Source organism: Paroedura picta, chromosome 2, assembly GCF_049243985.1.
Source record: "Paroedura picta isolate Pp20150507F chromosome 2, Ppicta_v3.0, whole genome shotgun sequence".
NCBI lineage: Eukaryota > Metazoa > Chordata > Lepidosauria > Squamata > Gekkonidae > Paroedura > Paroedura picta.
Genome location: NC_135370.1, coordinates 39,436,566 through 39,451,354, shown reverse-complemented (window position 1 = coordinate 39,451,354; position 14,789 = coordinate 39,436,566). Strand labels below are relative to the sequence as shown.

The 14,789-nt window shown below is 46.7% G+C and overlaps 1 protein-coding gene across 4 annotated transcripts in view; it reads right to left on the bottom strand.

Annotated features, from left to right (window-relative positions):
- The window catches only part of LOC143829274 (sodium channel protein type 1 subunit alpha), a 134,337-nt gene extending 119,878 nt beyond the window's left edge, over nt 1-14,459 (bottom strand). For all 4 annotated transcript variants that reach the window (XM_077319834.1, XM_077319836.1, XM_077319835.1 and 1 more), the window contains exon 1: nt 14,178-14,459. The gene's annotated coding sequence lies outside the window, so the exon portion shown is untranslated. The remainder of the gene's footprint in view (nt 1-14,177) is intronic.
- Between the last annotated feature and the right edge of the window lie 330 nt (nt 14,460-14,789).

The following is a 14,789-nucleotide window of genomic DNA, read 5'->3' as shown; positions in this document are numbered from 1 at the left end:
CAACTCTTCAGAAACCATTAAACGTTATTATCTACATTATAACACTGAGAATGATCTTCCTCCCTCTTATTTCATATAATATGACACTGTATTCTAAATTGGAACAATCCTACATCTGCTGTAGAACGGGGGGGCCACAAACTGTGACTCTCCAGAGGTCCATGGACTACAGAATTGTAGTTCATAGACATCCAGAGAGCCACAATTTGGCTACCCCTGCTTCTGGATTGTTCTTTGCGGGACAGCCTGTGAGGGAACCTGTATGAAAGCATACTGGCAAGTAATACATCCAAAGGAAGACTAGCCTGGAACCCTTTTTACTATAACTAAGCAACACATTCCTAATTCTGGGACCCAAGATATATAGCATACTGTGTTTATTCACTCTTAACAGCCATGGTTCTCTTACCATTGTGTCATAATTGTGTGTATTGCAGTATCTTGACATTTGTAAGCACACCATCCAGAACATCTGGGATACCAGCAAAAATTACAGAGCTAGAAGCCTTCGCAAAAATCACACAACTAAAAATTTGGAACCAGAAACCCTCACATATTCCCTCCAACACCTTTCTTTCTGACACTTTTGGAAACAGATGTGGAGCACCACTATTGCAAAAGCTAAATGGGGAAAGTTGTACTTTTTCTTGTTAAAAACAAACCACTGAAACATTATAAGAACACGAAAAAGTTCCACTTTTATTAGGATAAGAAAAAAACAACCAGGCAGTAGGAACTTCCACAGTGAAAGGAAGGAAGGAAGGAAGGAAGGAAGGAAGGAAGGAAGGAAGGAAGGAGGCAGGCAGGCAGGCAGGCAGGCAGGCAGGCAGGCAGAGACAGGATGGGATAATTCCCATGAGAGCAGAAGCAGGGGTTCTTTGTGAGCCCTTGAGAAGCTCCCCAGCCTTCCCTCTATATCCTGCCTTAGTGGACTCACCCACAACCTATTCCTGGCACTGCTGTGAAAGGAGGGAAATGGCCACTTCCATTGACCGGGGGGGGGGCATTCTTGCTTGGTTAATGGACCTGAGAAAAGGGGCCCAGCCTGGACAGAGTCATAGAGTTGGAAGGGGCCATCTACTCCAGCTCCCTGCTCAGTGCAGGGTTAGCCTAAAACTTCCATGAAAAGCATCTGTCCGGCTGCTGCTTAAAAACTGCCAGTGAGGGGGAGCCACTGCCTCCTTAGGCAGCCCATTCCACTGCGGAACTACCCTGACTGAGACAACTAGCCGATACTGTTCGATGCGTAGTTTAAACCCATGACTGTGGGTCTTACTCCTGCCTTAAACTGCCTCCTTTCTCCCCCTCTCCTCAGGCATGGTAGGGAGGTGTGGCCAGCTGACATAATTTTTGGCCCAATTCTGGGGCTCCTTGAAGTCTGAAAAATATTCCAGGAGTTCCTCTATGGTCAAAAAGTTGAAAAAGTATGAGTTAGAGAGAGAGAGACAGACACACACACAATACCTTTATTGGCATAAGACAGACAGTGTAGTGTAGTGGTTCAGAGTGATGGCCTCTAATCTAGGGGACCCAGTTTGATTCCCCACTCCTCCTCCACATGAAGCCTGCTGAGCGACCTTGGGCCTGTCACAGTTCTCTCAGAGCTCTCTCAGCCTCAGCTATCTCACAGAGTGTTGGCTGTGAGGAGAGGAAGAGTAGGCAATTGTAAGCTGCTTTGAGACTCCTTCGGGTTCAGAAAAGTGAGATTACAAAGAAACCAGCTCTTCTCTTCAGATGGGAAGGCCTAGATTCCAATTTGCTGTGAAGCTCAGATGTTGTGCTGTTGACTCTTTCTTGGCTCAAAGCAAATGAAACCAATAGGCGAAAAAGTTGTATCTTCTTGAGATTTATTAAATGCAGTCCTAAGCAATTGTGCAACCGGAACGGGGTCCCAGGTATTCAATCCCGCTTTCTATTACTTCTTCAGTGGTTGCAATTGTGGTCTTAATATAACATCACCAGTATTAATTTCTACCGGTACAGGATATCACATTGGCAATAGCTCTTCAGTAAAGGGGTCACTTCTTCAAAGTGAGATTGAATACCTGGGACCCCGTCCTGATTGCAAAATTATTTAGGACTGCATTTAATAAATCTCAAGAAGATACAACTTTTGCCTATTGGTTTCGTTTGCTTTCGGTGTTTTTCTACGAGAAACCAACAGTGTTTCTTTACATGGACTGTCTTTCTTAGCCCTGCTTGCCTCACAGGGTTATCATAGGGCTGCCAGCTCTGAGTTGGGAAATAAAGGTAAAGGTATCCCCTGTGCAAGCACCGAGTCATGTCTGATCCTTGGGGTGACGCCCTCTAGCGTTTTCATGGCATACTCAATACGGGGTGGTTTGCCAGTGCCTTCCCCAGTCATTACCGTTTACCCCCCAGCAAGCTGGGTACTCATTTTACCGACCTCGGAAGGATGGAAGGCTGAGTCAACCTTGAGCCGGCTGCTGGGATTGAACTCCCAGCCGCATGGTCAGAGCTTCAGACAGCATGTCGGCTGCCATACCACCCTGTGTCACAAGAGGCTCTGTGAATGGGGAAATAGCTAGGGATTTTGGGGGGGACAAAGCCTGGAGAAGGTGAGGTTGGGGTTTTCTCCAAGGGAACTGATCTTGGTCAGCTGGAGATCAATTATCACGTTGGAAGATCGCCAGGTGTCACCTGGAGTTTGGCAACTCCAGGATGTCACAAAGCTGAATGTGGAGGAGGGGAGAATCAGGTATGCTCCCATGAGCTCTCTGCAGAGGGGTAGCCACACTGTGGCTCTCCAGATATCTGTGGACTACAATTCCCATGAGCCCCTGCCAGCATGTGCAGGCAGGGGCTCCTGGGAATTGTAGTCCGTGGATATTTGGAGAGCCACAGTTTGGCCACCGCTGAAAGGAAAAACTAGCTTTGTTTCTCTCTTGTCTCCCATTGTGAGAGGAGGGTGCCGTAAGGGCCTAAGCACAGATTTGCACACTCTTGTCATCCAGTATCCAGTACAAGAAAAAAATGAAGACGGTCAAAAGATAGAAGGTGCAGCCAAAGTCCCTGGAAGAGTTTGCACTCTGGAGTTATTTACTCATTCCGATTTACTGCAGGACGGATGTAGCATGCATTAACAACAGTGGAGACTCTGTAAGCGGGGGACACACCAGAGCATGCTCACTTCCCTGGCCCACCATTAATTCAGACCACAGAGATTGCACAGAACTGAAATTTAGTCAAAACCAACCAGCTATAGAGACTGAAGAACCCTAGGCACATACATCAGGGGTAGTCAACCAGTGGTCCTCCAGATGTCCATGGACTGCAATTCCCATGAGCCCCTGCCAGCATTTGCTGGCAGCGCCTCATGGGAATTGTAGTCCATGAACCTCTGGAGGACCACAAGTTGACTACAGCTGACATACGTCACTCACCTCAACAGACCTGATCATCTGCTCTGCTAGATGCCATGTGTCAAATACCTCTACTTGCCAGTAGCAGTCTGAGAAAGATATGTGGGGGCACTGTGTGGGTTACAAAATGGCCGACTTCTTGTAGAATCTGGAGAGCCGAGTTTGAGCCCCCACTCCTCCTCCACATATGACCAGCTGGGTGATCTTGGGCCAGGCACAGTTCTCTCAGAGCTCTCTCAGAGCTCTCTCAGCCCCACCTACCTCCCAAGGTGTCTGTTGTGGGGAGAGAAAGGGTAGGTGATTGGAAGCTGCTTCGAGACTCCTTTGGGTAGTTCAAAGCGAGATATGAAAAACCAGCTCTTCTTCTTCATGGATGCTTTTGAATGATCCTGCATTGAGCAGGGGGTTGGACTAGATGGCCTGTATGCACCCTTCCACCTCTGTGACTCTATGATATACTCCAATGGTTTGAACACAGAGGCTCTTGGTACTGGGCTTTGCATATTACGGGACGATGCTCCCAAGACGGGACGTGTCTTTAACTAGCTGTGCTTGACAACAATTCACTGTTTCAAGAGACAAAATTAAGCAACGATTACGTTGCTGGCAGGCACATCTCCAGTGGCCTCTTGGAGCCTTACTTAGTAAGAAGGGCTCCACGTGTCCGGCAGCAGGGGAAAGAGACAGGATGGACAGCGGCTTCATCCAGCTAGGAACGCATGCATGGAAATTGCTTTCCACATGTACATGACTCCAACTCAATCAGGGAGGACCTGTGTCCAGAACCTGTAGTTACCTGGACAAAAACCCAGCTGCACAATCAAGTCACTTAGTCCCTGCATGATATTTGTATTGAGAAACCTTTTGGATGCTTCCAAGATGCAAGCACCTGGTGTCTCCATCAGGATGGCCTGCATGTAGCTAGCTAGCTAGCTAGCTAGCTAGCTAGCTTGCTTGCTTGCTTGCTTGCTTTCTCTCTTTCTCTCTTTCTCTCTTTCTCTCTTTCTCTCTTTCTTTCTTTCTTTCTTTCTTTCTTTCTTTCTCTCTTTCTCTCTCTCTCTCTCTCTCTCTCTCTTTTATTTTAAGCGCTGGATTTGGTATATAAATATGTAACAGCTACAATAAAGCTATCATAAATTTGAGAGGCTGGGTTTGCAACTGGATGAAAATTGGTGACTTGTACCTCATGCTACTGAGATCCTCAGTCATGATAAATCATAAGAAACCAATATAAACATGGTAAGCAAGTTGCTGAAGACATGGTTCTTCTAAACAAAGTGTACAAGTTACCATTATTTATTAATTATCCATCCACTAAGCCCAACAGGATGCTTTGGGCTGATCCTGCATTGAGCAGGGGGTTGGACTAGATGGCCTGTATGGCCCCTCCCAACTCTATGATTCTAACAGTGGCCTGAATTCAATGGCATGCAGGTAAGGAAGGATCTTCTATTCAGTGATGTCTGGCCTTCTGCTAAGGGGATGAAAGAGATGCCAGCATTCAGTCCTCCCAACTAGTAGACCATCCACCTGTCCCATCTCTTTGGTGGCTTGCTTATGGTACTTAGCCCCAACATGGATAGTCCAGGGGAGCCCAATCTTGGCAGCTCTCAGAAGCTAAGCAGGATTGGCCTTGGCCAGTATTTGGATGAGAGACCTCCAAAGAATATCAGGGTTGTGGCACGAGGGCAGGCAATGGCAAAACCACCTCTGAACATCTCTGGCCTTGAAAATCCTATAGAGTCACTAGAAGACAATGGTGACTTGATAGCCAAAAAAAAGCAAAGGCAAAAAAGCGTTTGCTTGTATCACCATCATTATATACACATTGGATTAAATGCAATGGCAATGCAGAAGGGTCTGAACTCAGAGCCCTATTTCTTCCTCATAACTGCCCTTACTAAGGGGGGAAAGGGGAAAGTGAATTTCCTTGGCTGTGAGAGCCAATATAATGTAGGGTCAAGGGTGGCCAAACTGCAGTTCTCCAGACATCTATGGACTACAATTCCCATGAGCCTCCTGTCAGCATGCTGCTGGCAGAGGCTCATGGGAATTGTAGTCCATGGGCATAGTTAGGCCACCCCTGGTGTAGGTGGTATAGGGCCAGATGAGCATGGGCACAAACTGAGCGTCCCTAGTTCAACCCCCCAGTCTGCCATGCCTCTTGGTGCAGGGGATCATTGCCTAACTCACCTCACCGGGGGGGGGGGGGGGGGGAGGGGAGACGGAATGGAACCGGGTGGGAGGAGCTAGGAATGTGGGATGAAAACATTATACAATTGGTTTACATTTTCTACAGAACAAAATCAGAGTCCAGTGGCATCTTTAAGACCAACAAAGATTTATTCAAGGCGTGAGCTTTCAAGTGCAAGCACTCTTCCTCAGATTCAGAACTACCATAGCAGCCTGGTCTCTCACCAGACAGATTCATAGTCTGAGGAAGAGTGCTTGCACTCGAAAGCTCACGCCTTGAATAAATCTTTGTTGGTCTTAAAGGTGCCCCTGGACTCTGATTTTGTTTTGTTGTGCTGCTTGAGACCAACACGGCTACCCACTTGAATCTATTTTCCACAGAAGTCTAACCTGTACTGTTTATTGTTCTGTAATATTAATTCAATTTATGTAATACCTGCCTTAAAAAAAAATTCTTGTGAGAAATTCAAGTAGCCCAGTTCATGAAGCCGTAGTGTCTGCTGAAGCAAAAGCAAAAAAGAGTCTTGTGTTCCTTTAATGCAGAGGTGGCCAAACTGGCAGGGGCTCATGGTAATTGTAGTCCATGGACATCTGGAGAGCCACAGTTTGGCTACCCCTGCACTAACAGCTGTAATGAGAAGCATAAGCTTTCATGGGGGTGTCGACCACTTCCCCAGATGCATGAAATCTCAGCAGAATATATACACAGTGGAAGGGAGGAAAATCCTATGGACAGCAGTCTAGGAAGCACGAAAGGTATACCACAAGTACATTTTGTGACATTTTGAAGCAAAAGCAGCATGGTGTGGTCCACGGGTTTCCATGGGCATTATTTTTAGAAGTATTTTTAGAAATTGGGGGGGCTTCTGATTAGCTATTGGCTTTCTGACTGGCTGAGCTGATTTCTAAAAATGAAGGTTTGGAAGAAGCTGCCACCACAACACCAGACCCTTTGCTGAGCGACTGAAGACAGGCTGTGTGTACATGCCAAGAAAAATATTTTAGAACACTCTCTTCATCTGGAAAGGCATCCAGGCCCGGTTCAAGGATTCGCAGGGTCTTCGTGGAGCCCAACTGGTGCTGCTCCCTGACCTGCACAACTAACTGCGGCCCCTTCCCAGGGGTGGCTGGAACTTGGGAAACAACTGACCACTTCACTTTGCTGAAAACATCTCTCAGACTTTCAACCTACCCTGCCTCCCTACAAGCAGTTTGTATGGCCATGTCAGCGTCCTTTTGGGGGAGTGTCTCAGTGCCTGTCTCTCAGAGAACACCTCTGTCAATAAACAAAGGAAGTGGGCAGAGGAAGCCCTAGTTACAAAATGCAACTTTTGCAAAGGATCGATGGTACGGGACAGATTCTGCCTGCTGCGCAAGCATGTTTCGTTTGCGCAGCATTAAGTATATGGGGAAGTCTCTTTCCCATCCGGCACAAGGCACAAGGAATCAGAACAGTCGGAGTGTCGGTCCCATGAGCCCGAGCAAGAGAAATTGTCCCAGTAGGCCACTTAACGGCAGTGACAGTCTGTCTGTCTGCTCACATACTGCCACCAAGTGTTATCTGGTTCTGCATCCTGTACTTGCTTCTAGGGCATCAAGCTACCTTGAGGCATTAATATATTTGGCTCCTTTGCTATAGATATGGCCCCCTGCCTGTGGGAAGAAGAGCAAATTTACAATGGCATTCATGAAATCTTTGCATAAATTCTTCTGGAAACCTACGCTGGAATTCAATTTGTTCCAGAAAGGTCCCCCAGTGGGTCAAAAGGTAGGACACACATGCAAAACCACGTAGCACAAGGCCCTGTGAATCAGTTTCTTCCATGATCTCTGTAGACCAGGGGCAGTCAACCTGTGGTCCTCCAGATGTTCATGGACTACAATTCCCATGAGCCCCCTGCCAGCATGGCAGGGGGCTCATGGGAATTGTAGTCCATGAACATCTGGAGGACCACAGGTTGACTGCCCCTGCTGTAGACTACAGGAGTTATTCCAGGAGAGCTATAGAGAATGGCGTCACCAGACACATATTTCAGTAGTCCATTGAGCAACACCACTGACATTTTGTCTAGATTTATGGCAATGTTTTATTCCATCCTGTGCACGATCCCAAGAACTGATCTAAATTAAACACTGGCCTAATAGAGATGTCTCTCCCTTTTAGCAACAAAAAAGTCAAAGCAGCAAATCTGAAGACCTCTCAAGCAGTTGTGCTCCAAGAAATGTCACTTGAGCTTTACTAATTATTTTCAGATTGGAGTTCAACACCTCCCATCACCAATGACGGAACTCGGCCTCCCTGAACCTGTCCTGTAAATGCATGTTGATTTATATGGCGCTTCAAAGAAGCAGAAAGAAGGAACGCTCTTAAAGCAAAGACGAGAAGAAATCCAGAATTGACAAGGAGCTAAAGTGAAAACCCAGCTCTCACATAAAAAGTGTCAACGCAAGACCACAGGAGCCCGTTTTGTGAAATGGGACATGCCACTTTTCTGCAGATTGCGCCATTGGAAATGACAGCTCTCACCAAATGAAGATGAATTTAAATAAAAGATCCACCATGCAGCATCAGTAATGGGTTTAAACTGCATGTAGTAAGGCACTGGCTAGATATCAGGAAGTCAGAGTAGTTCAACAGTAGAATAGGCTGCTTAAGGAGGTGGTGTGCTCCCCTTCACTGGTGGACTTTAAGCAGCAGCAGAATTTGGACAGGCACTTATATTGGATGCTTTAGGCTGATTCTGCATTGAGTAGGGGGGTTGGATCTGTATGGCCCCTTCTAGGATTCTACGATTCTAGGAGTTGCATACTGTTGAATCTTCAAGCAGTGGCTAGACAGGTACTTACCATGGATGCTTTGGGATGATCCTGCACTGAGCAAGGGGTTGGAGTAGATGGCCTTGATGGCCCCTTCCAACTCTATGATTCTTCTAGTGGAAGAAATGCTTGGTGTATCCAATACAAGCCCCTCCAAGTTCTGACCAAGTTTTGAATAATTATTAGGAGGTGGTTTAATTGTTTAAATGTTTTTATTGAATTTATATGAATGCTATTAAAGTCAGTTTTTACCCACCCTGAGTCAACCAGGGAAGAGTGGGGAAGAAATAAACTTTTATTATTATCATTATTACTCTTCATCATGAACCCAGAACTGTTCCGATCCTTGAAGCCCGTGTGGTTAGGGCATTTGAATGGGAACTGCATCTGCACATTGGAGCTGGAGTCAGTGACTATAAAATGTGGTTTTTACGGGTGATGAGAAGAAGGGGATATCTGGCATAGAACTATCAGGGGGCTTCTGAGAGCCAGCTTGGTGTTGTGATTAAGAGCAACGGCTTCTAATCTGGAGAACCAGGTTTGATTCCCCGTTCCTCCTCCACATGCAGCCAGCTGGGTAACCTTGGGCTCACCACAGCACTGATAAAGGTGTTCTGACTGAGCAGTAATATCAGGGCTCCCTCAGCCCCACCTTTCTTCACAGGGTGTCTGTTGTGGGGAGAGGACAGGGAAGGCGACTGTAAGCCGCTTTGAGACTCCTTCAGGTAGAGAAAAGCGGCATATAAGAACCAACTCTTCTCCTTCAGTAATATCAGGGCTCTCTCAGCCTCACCCACCTCACAGGGTGTCTGTTGTGGGGAGAGGAAAGGGAAGGCAAACGTATGCCACTTTGGAACTCATCCTAGTAGAGAGAGGCAACGTATCAGAACCAACTCTTCTTCTTCAAGTCCCTTCAGGAAGAGCAGGGCAGGATATACAGGCCTGCAGATTTTGACACATCACCCTTTCCCATCATGCCTCAGCTATGCAGAAATGCAATGGGCCAATGCCTGCATCAGCACCATGTGGGCCATTCTGCAACCGGGCCCCCTTCCCCACTAGCTAGATGCACTCAGGGAAAGAAATAAAACTCCTGCATGGGTACTTCTAAAAGAAGGAGCTTTGATTCAGGCTTCCTAAACCGTGAAGCACGTGCCAGCAGCAGGGAGGAGGAAGTAACAGCCTGTGCATCTCACAATTCCTTGCGATTCATCAGAATCACACAGACCAGAAAGGGTCATCCAGTCCAGCAACTTAAGAGTCATACACTCTGGAAAGGTACTCATCCAATTTCCTCCTAAGAACTTTCAACCAAGGAGATTCCACCACCCTACCAGGCAGGAGAGTCCACCTATGAACAGCCCTCACTGTCAGAAAACGCTTTCTAATGTTTACTTGGAACCTTCTTTCCTGTAATTTGAACCTACTGCCCCTAGCCCTTGTCTCTAAAGCTGTAGTAAGCCAGTTGTAGTTAGACAGTAAAGCTGTAGTAAACCAGTTGTAGTTAAACCAGTACGCAGTTAAACCCAACTATCGTATCAACGCTTTCTCTCCTCTTCTCCCAAGCAACACGTACCCAACTGTCTCAACCTTTCCTCGTAAGGCATGGATTCCAACCCCTCAACCATCCGAGTTGCTTTTCTCAGAACACTTCCCAGCTTGTCAATATCCTCCTTGAACTGCGTCATCCAGAACTGGACACAATTTTCCAGATGAGGATGCACCAATGCAGAAGAGAATGGTATTAGAACCTCCCTTGCTCTAGATTCTCTGCTCTGTGCTGACTGTCAGGGCTATTACTATTTTCAGGGCTCGTTCCAGGTTTTAAGGGGGCCCAGGGCAGTGTTCCTAGCCCCCTATCCCTTCTTCTATCCATCATCAGCTCCCCCACCCCCACCCCCCCTTTGCCCCACTAACATGCCTCTCACCTAGGTGTTCTTCCCCTGCCCAAGCTCACTGGGGCCTGCAGTGTTTCCTCCAGCAACACTGGACAATGCATGTAGATGGGAGCATTGTGGAAAGTCAGCTTTGACTTGCAGACAAAGCAATTCTAAAATTTCTTGTCCCAGATTATGTATTGAAACTTGCCAGCTGTTTTTTCACTTGCACCCAATTCCTCTCCTTATTACAGTTCCTGTACCACATGGCATTTAACCACGCAGGACCTATGATCCCTAGCATATATATTTTTTAATGGTCAAAGGGTCTCCCCCTCCCTTTTTCACCAGGGGAAAAGCTGGCTGGATCCAACCCTATGCCATTTCACTGTCACTGAAATCGTGTCATAACTGTTCTGTATTGGAGAGCTTTGAAAATAGCCACTCAAAAGGTGCCACATTGATTCCCTATATGTTACAGCTGGGCCGATTGCTCGTTTCATTGGCTATTTATTTGTTCTCACAATTTTCCCTTTGTGTTGGTCTTCAGGATTCTCAAAAGGAACTTTCACCCTGCATTTCACTCACTTTTGAGGCCTGAACGTACGTAGTGCCAGAAAGAATGGCTTGGTTATCTGGGTGAACTTTGCTAACTCCAAACAACAAACTGGGGCTTCACCAACACATAGTGAGATATTTCACTATTATGGTGCAATGGCAACCATTTGCAACTGGTTTTCTTGTGTGAACCAGCTGCAAATGATTGCTAGAGTCCAACGAAGTAGACATACAGCCTTCGATTTCTATTTCCTTCCAGACAACACTGTGCAAAAAATGAAGCTTTGTTTTTATTGCATAGGTAATGTAAATGACAGAACTACATTTTTAAATATTCCTGCAGTCAATGTAATCCTGAATATGGATCTGATGTCCGGAAACTGCAAAACCCACTGAAAACTGGTTCAAGCCATTGTCTATGGTAGGAGCTGTCTTGTACTTTGTATATAGAAAGACTTCCTTAGGATTAAGTATCAGAAGAATCAATGAAACAATATAAACCTCTATTTTATACAACAGTCCTATGAAATTGAAGGAGAATGACTAGCCTAAGATCATCCAAGCAGGCTTCATGGCTGACAAGAGACTTCAGCCCAAATCTCTCCATGCAAAATCCAGAGTTTTAGTGACACTGGCTTCTAGAACGGGGGACCAATTTGTTCAGTAGCAGAGACTGAAGGAAGTTAACTCAAGACAGAATAACTGAAGTTATACCAGTGTAATAGTGCAAGTTGTCTTTGTTGCTGTTGTCCAGGAGCAAGTGTTTTTATACCAATTTAATGCTGTGCTTACTTTAAAGGAATAAACTTTAGAGTCCCAGTATGATACGGTGGTTAGACTGGGCTTTCTCAACCAGGGATTTGGGACACCTTGGGGCTTCTGGCAGCTTTGGATTTCCTAAATGGGTGGGGTTAATTAATTTTTAATATTTATTTATTTATGTTTCCATTTATATCCCGCTGCTCCCAGCAAGCTGGCTCACGGCAGGTCACATTAAAACCCCCAATAAAATATACAATATGGTCCCATTAAAATACCCATTAAACACCCCCTATGGCAGCAAACAAACTTAAATGGACTCTGGGGAATGGTAGAGGACAGGAAGGCCTGGAGGATCATTGTCCATGGGGTCGCAATGGGTCGGACATGACTTCGCAACTAACAACAACATGGTGGCAACAATTCCAAATCCCGTTGTGCTAGCTATCATCCAGCCTCAGGGATCTTTAAAATTTGTTAAACATTTATCACAGCCCTCCCATCCAAAATGGCCAATGATGGCCCTGGAAGGGTGGGAAGGGGAGGGGCCACGGATGGGCATGTACTCAGCTCTGCTTCCCAACCACATTCTACACGATCGCACCACTTCTGGGGTTTCTCAAAGGCTGAAGAATGTTTCAGGGGTTTCTCAATGGTAAAAAGTTGAGAAAGGCTGTGTTGGGGTTCAAATCCCAACTCTAGCCTTGAAGTTCACTGGATGACTTTGGTCTAGTCAATCTCTCTCAGCCTTGCTTTGTGCAGGATAGAACTGGATAGTGATGATAGGGGAGCTACCCATGTATCTCCACGTCCAGATACACTCTGTAGTAAAAAAAAAAAAAAAACCCCGCAAAAGTACATAAGATCAGAAAGGAAGTTTTATTTCCTCAACTCCCAAACTCTTGTCACAGGTTGGAAAGTTGCCCCCATCCTTTGCATTTATCTCTATTATGCAAGCCTTGACATTTTGCAACCAGAGAAATGTATTCCTAAGAAAATACAGACAACAGATTCCAAAGTAAGCAATGCCTCACAACTCACATTCCTAAAACCCAAAACTCCAATATATGACAAGGATGACAGGGCGGGGGAAGGGAGTCGAAGCAAAAAAACCAATATAGAACGTTCACGGATGCAGTCTAGCTTTGAAGAGCCAAGCAGTGAGCTGAATATATTTTATCAGTTTGCTGCTGACTAAGAGCCTTTTCTCTTCCAAAATATCAAAGGACAGAACGAGCTTATATGTCCCTCTGTCTTGGCTAGGCATGCAAATGTTTGCAAACAATCCTTTGCGATGCCCCCTGTTCTGAAGGGAGGGTGGTCGCTGTCCATGGTGCTGCACCAAACTTCATTCACTTCATTGAGATTAGAATGCTGCTCTATCATAGAATCAGAAGAATCATAGAATCATAGAGTTGGAAGGGGCCATACAGGCCATCTAGTCCAACCCCCTGCTCAACACAGGATCAGCCCAAAGCATCCTAAAACATCCAAGAAAAGTGTGTATCCAACCTTTGCTTGAAGACTGCCAGTGAGGGGGAGCTCACCACCTCCTTAGGCAGCCTATTCCACTGCTGAACTACTCTGACTGTTAAATTTTTTTTTTATCAAGTGTCTAACGTTCCAATAAAATGTTCCAATAAAACGAGTGTCTAACGTTCCAATAAAACGAGCTTGCCCGGTTGAAATGCCTTGCACAATGTTACTGCATCAGTATGCGCTCTCTGCTATCCAGGGCCTGTACTGCTGCAGTCCACGAGTGAGATACCGCTTCCCCCTCCTCCCCTCCCCGGTCTAACCTTATCTTATTGATAATAAAATCTTATTAGTGGGCCAGCATCAGTCGGAGCTGTTTCTAGATGCTTCAGCATCTTTCCACACCTATCTGTCACCCGAGTCACCTGCTGTACCCGCCACCGCAAACGGCACTCTCCTCGTACATCTGCAGAGCAGTGATGGTGTGCAATCTTGTCCGCAGTATTCACACCCTTGTATGTATATGGGGGGTGGGGGGCGTAATATAAACACACGCAGGCGGGCGTGGAATGCTAACCAAGCGTTTTCTTTGCAGAGGGAAATTGGGCTCGAAAATAACGAAGAAGCACAGACAGAAGCATGGAGAGGGGAAGGCGAGCCCATAGCAGCTGTCTCGGGAAGGAAAGACGTTCAGAAGTAACGCAAAGAACCATAAACGGCACTCCGTCAGTTTGCATTTAATAGCCATTTCCCAACAACGTTCTCCGGCAGCCCCTTGAAAGAAACAGGCTTGCTCCGCGGCTTAATCAGTCAAATCAATGGTAATTCCCACCCGGAGAGGGAGTGAGGGAAGACGTTAGTTAAGCAAGCCCTGATATATTATTTATTTGTTCACAAAGTGTGTCTGAGCTGAAAGGGCTCGTTAGGGACGGCTGTGCCTATTCAAGCATGGAAACAGATCTTGGTCCCCCCCCCGTCTCCCAGTAACCCCCCCCCTTCCACGCCACTTGCATCCCACTGCAAGGCTGACAGCCATTCTTCCTAGGAATAACAGCCCACCCCCACCCGGCAGAGTTCTCATTAAATCATGCAAAAAAAAAAAAGAATTAATTACCCAAGTAGATGCAGCAAAAGGTCATAATCCAGTGCCCATGCCCCCATGAAGCACGAAAGCTGAAGCAGGGGTCCGGGTCGCTCGTTCAGGCCGGCGGAGTCTCCCCTACACTTGACCTAGACTGCCTTACATAATGAGGGACCAGTGCGGTATCCTGAATGTCATCCCTGGCAGGAGAAGCTGGGAGCAGGCAGGCGGGTTGTTTGCATTGAGATCACGGCGTCTCTCCTCTGTCTCTCCCTCCTCCCTTCCCCCCCCCCCAGTTGCTCTCGCAAAAGGAGGCAAGATTAGCAGCAGCCAGCCGGTGCCTTTCTCACAGCGCTGCCAGAACCGACAAGGGTGCTAGCCACGCAGGCTGCCGGGGCAGGGAGCAAGCGCTGTGCCTGTCCTCACGGCTAACCTCGCAGGATTCTTGCCGTATCATCTGGGGGACTACATCGTCGCTGCAAATCTGAACGGTGGAGGGAGAAAGGAAGGGAGGAAGGAGGCACGCTTGCCCGTGTCTCTCACTGCAGTGAGTAGAAGGCAGAGGGAGAGGAATTGAAGGTCAGTTTTTCTTTCTTTCTTCTTTCCGACCTGAACTTCTGGAGGGAATGTGTCAGAGTTCAACCA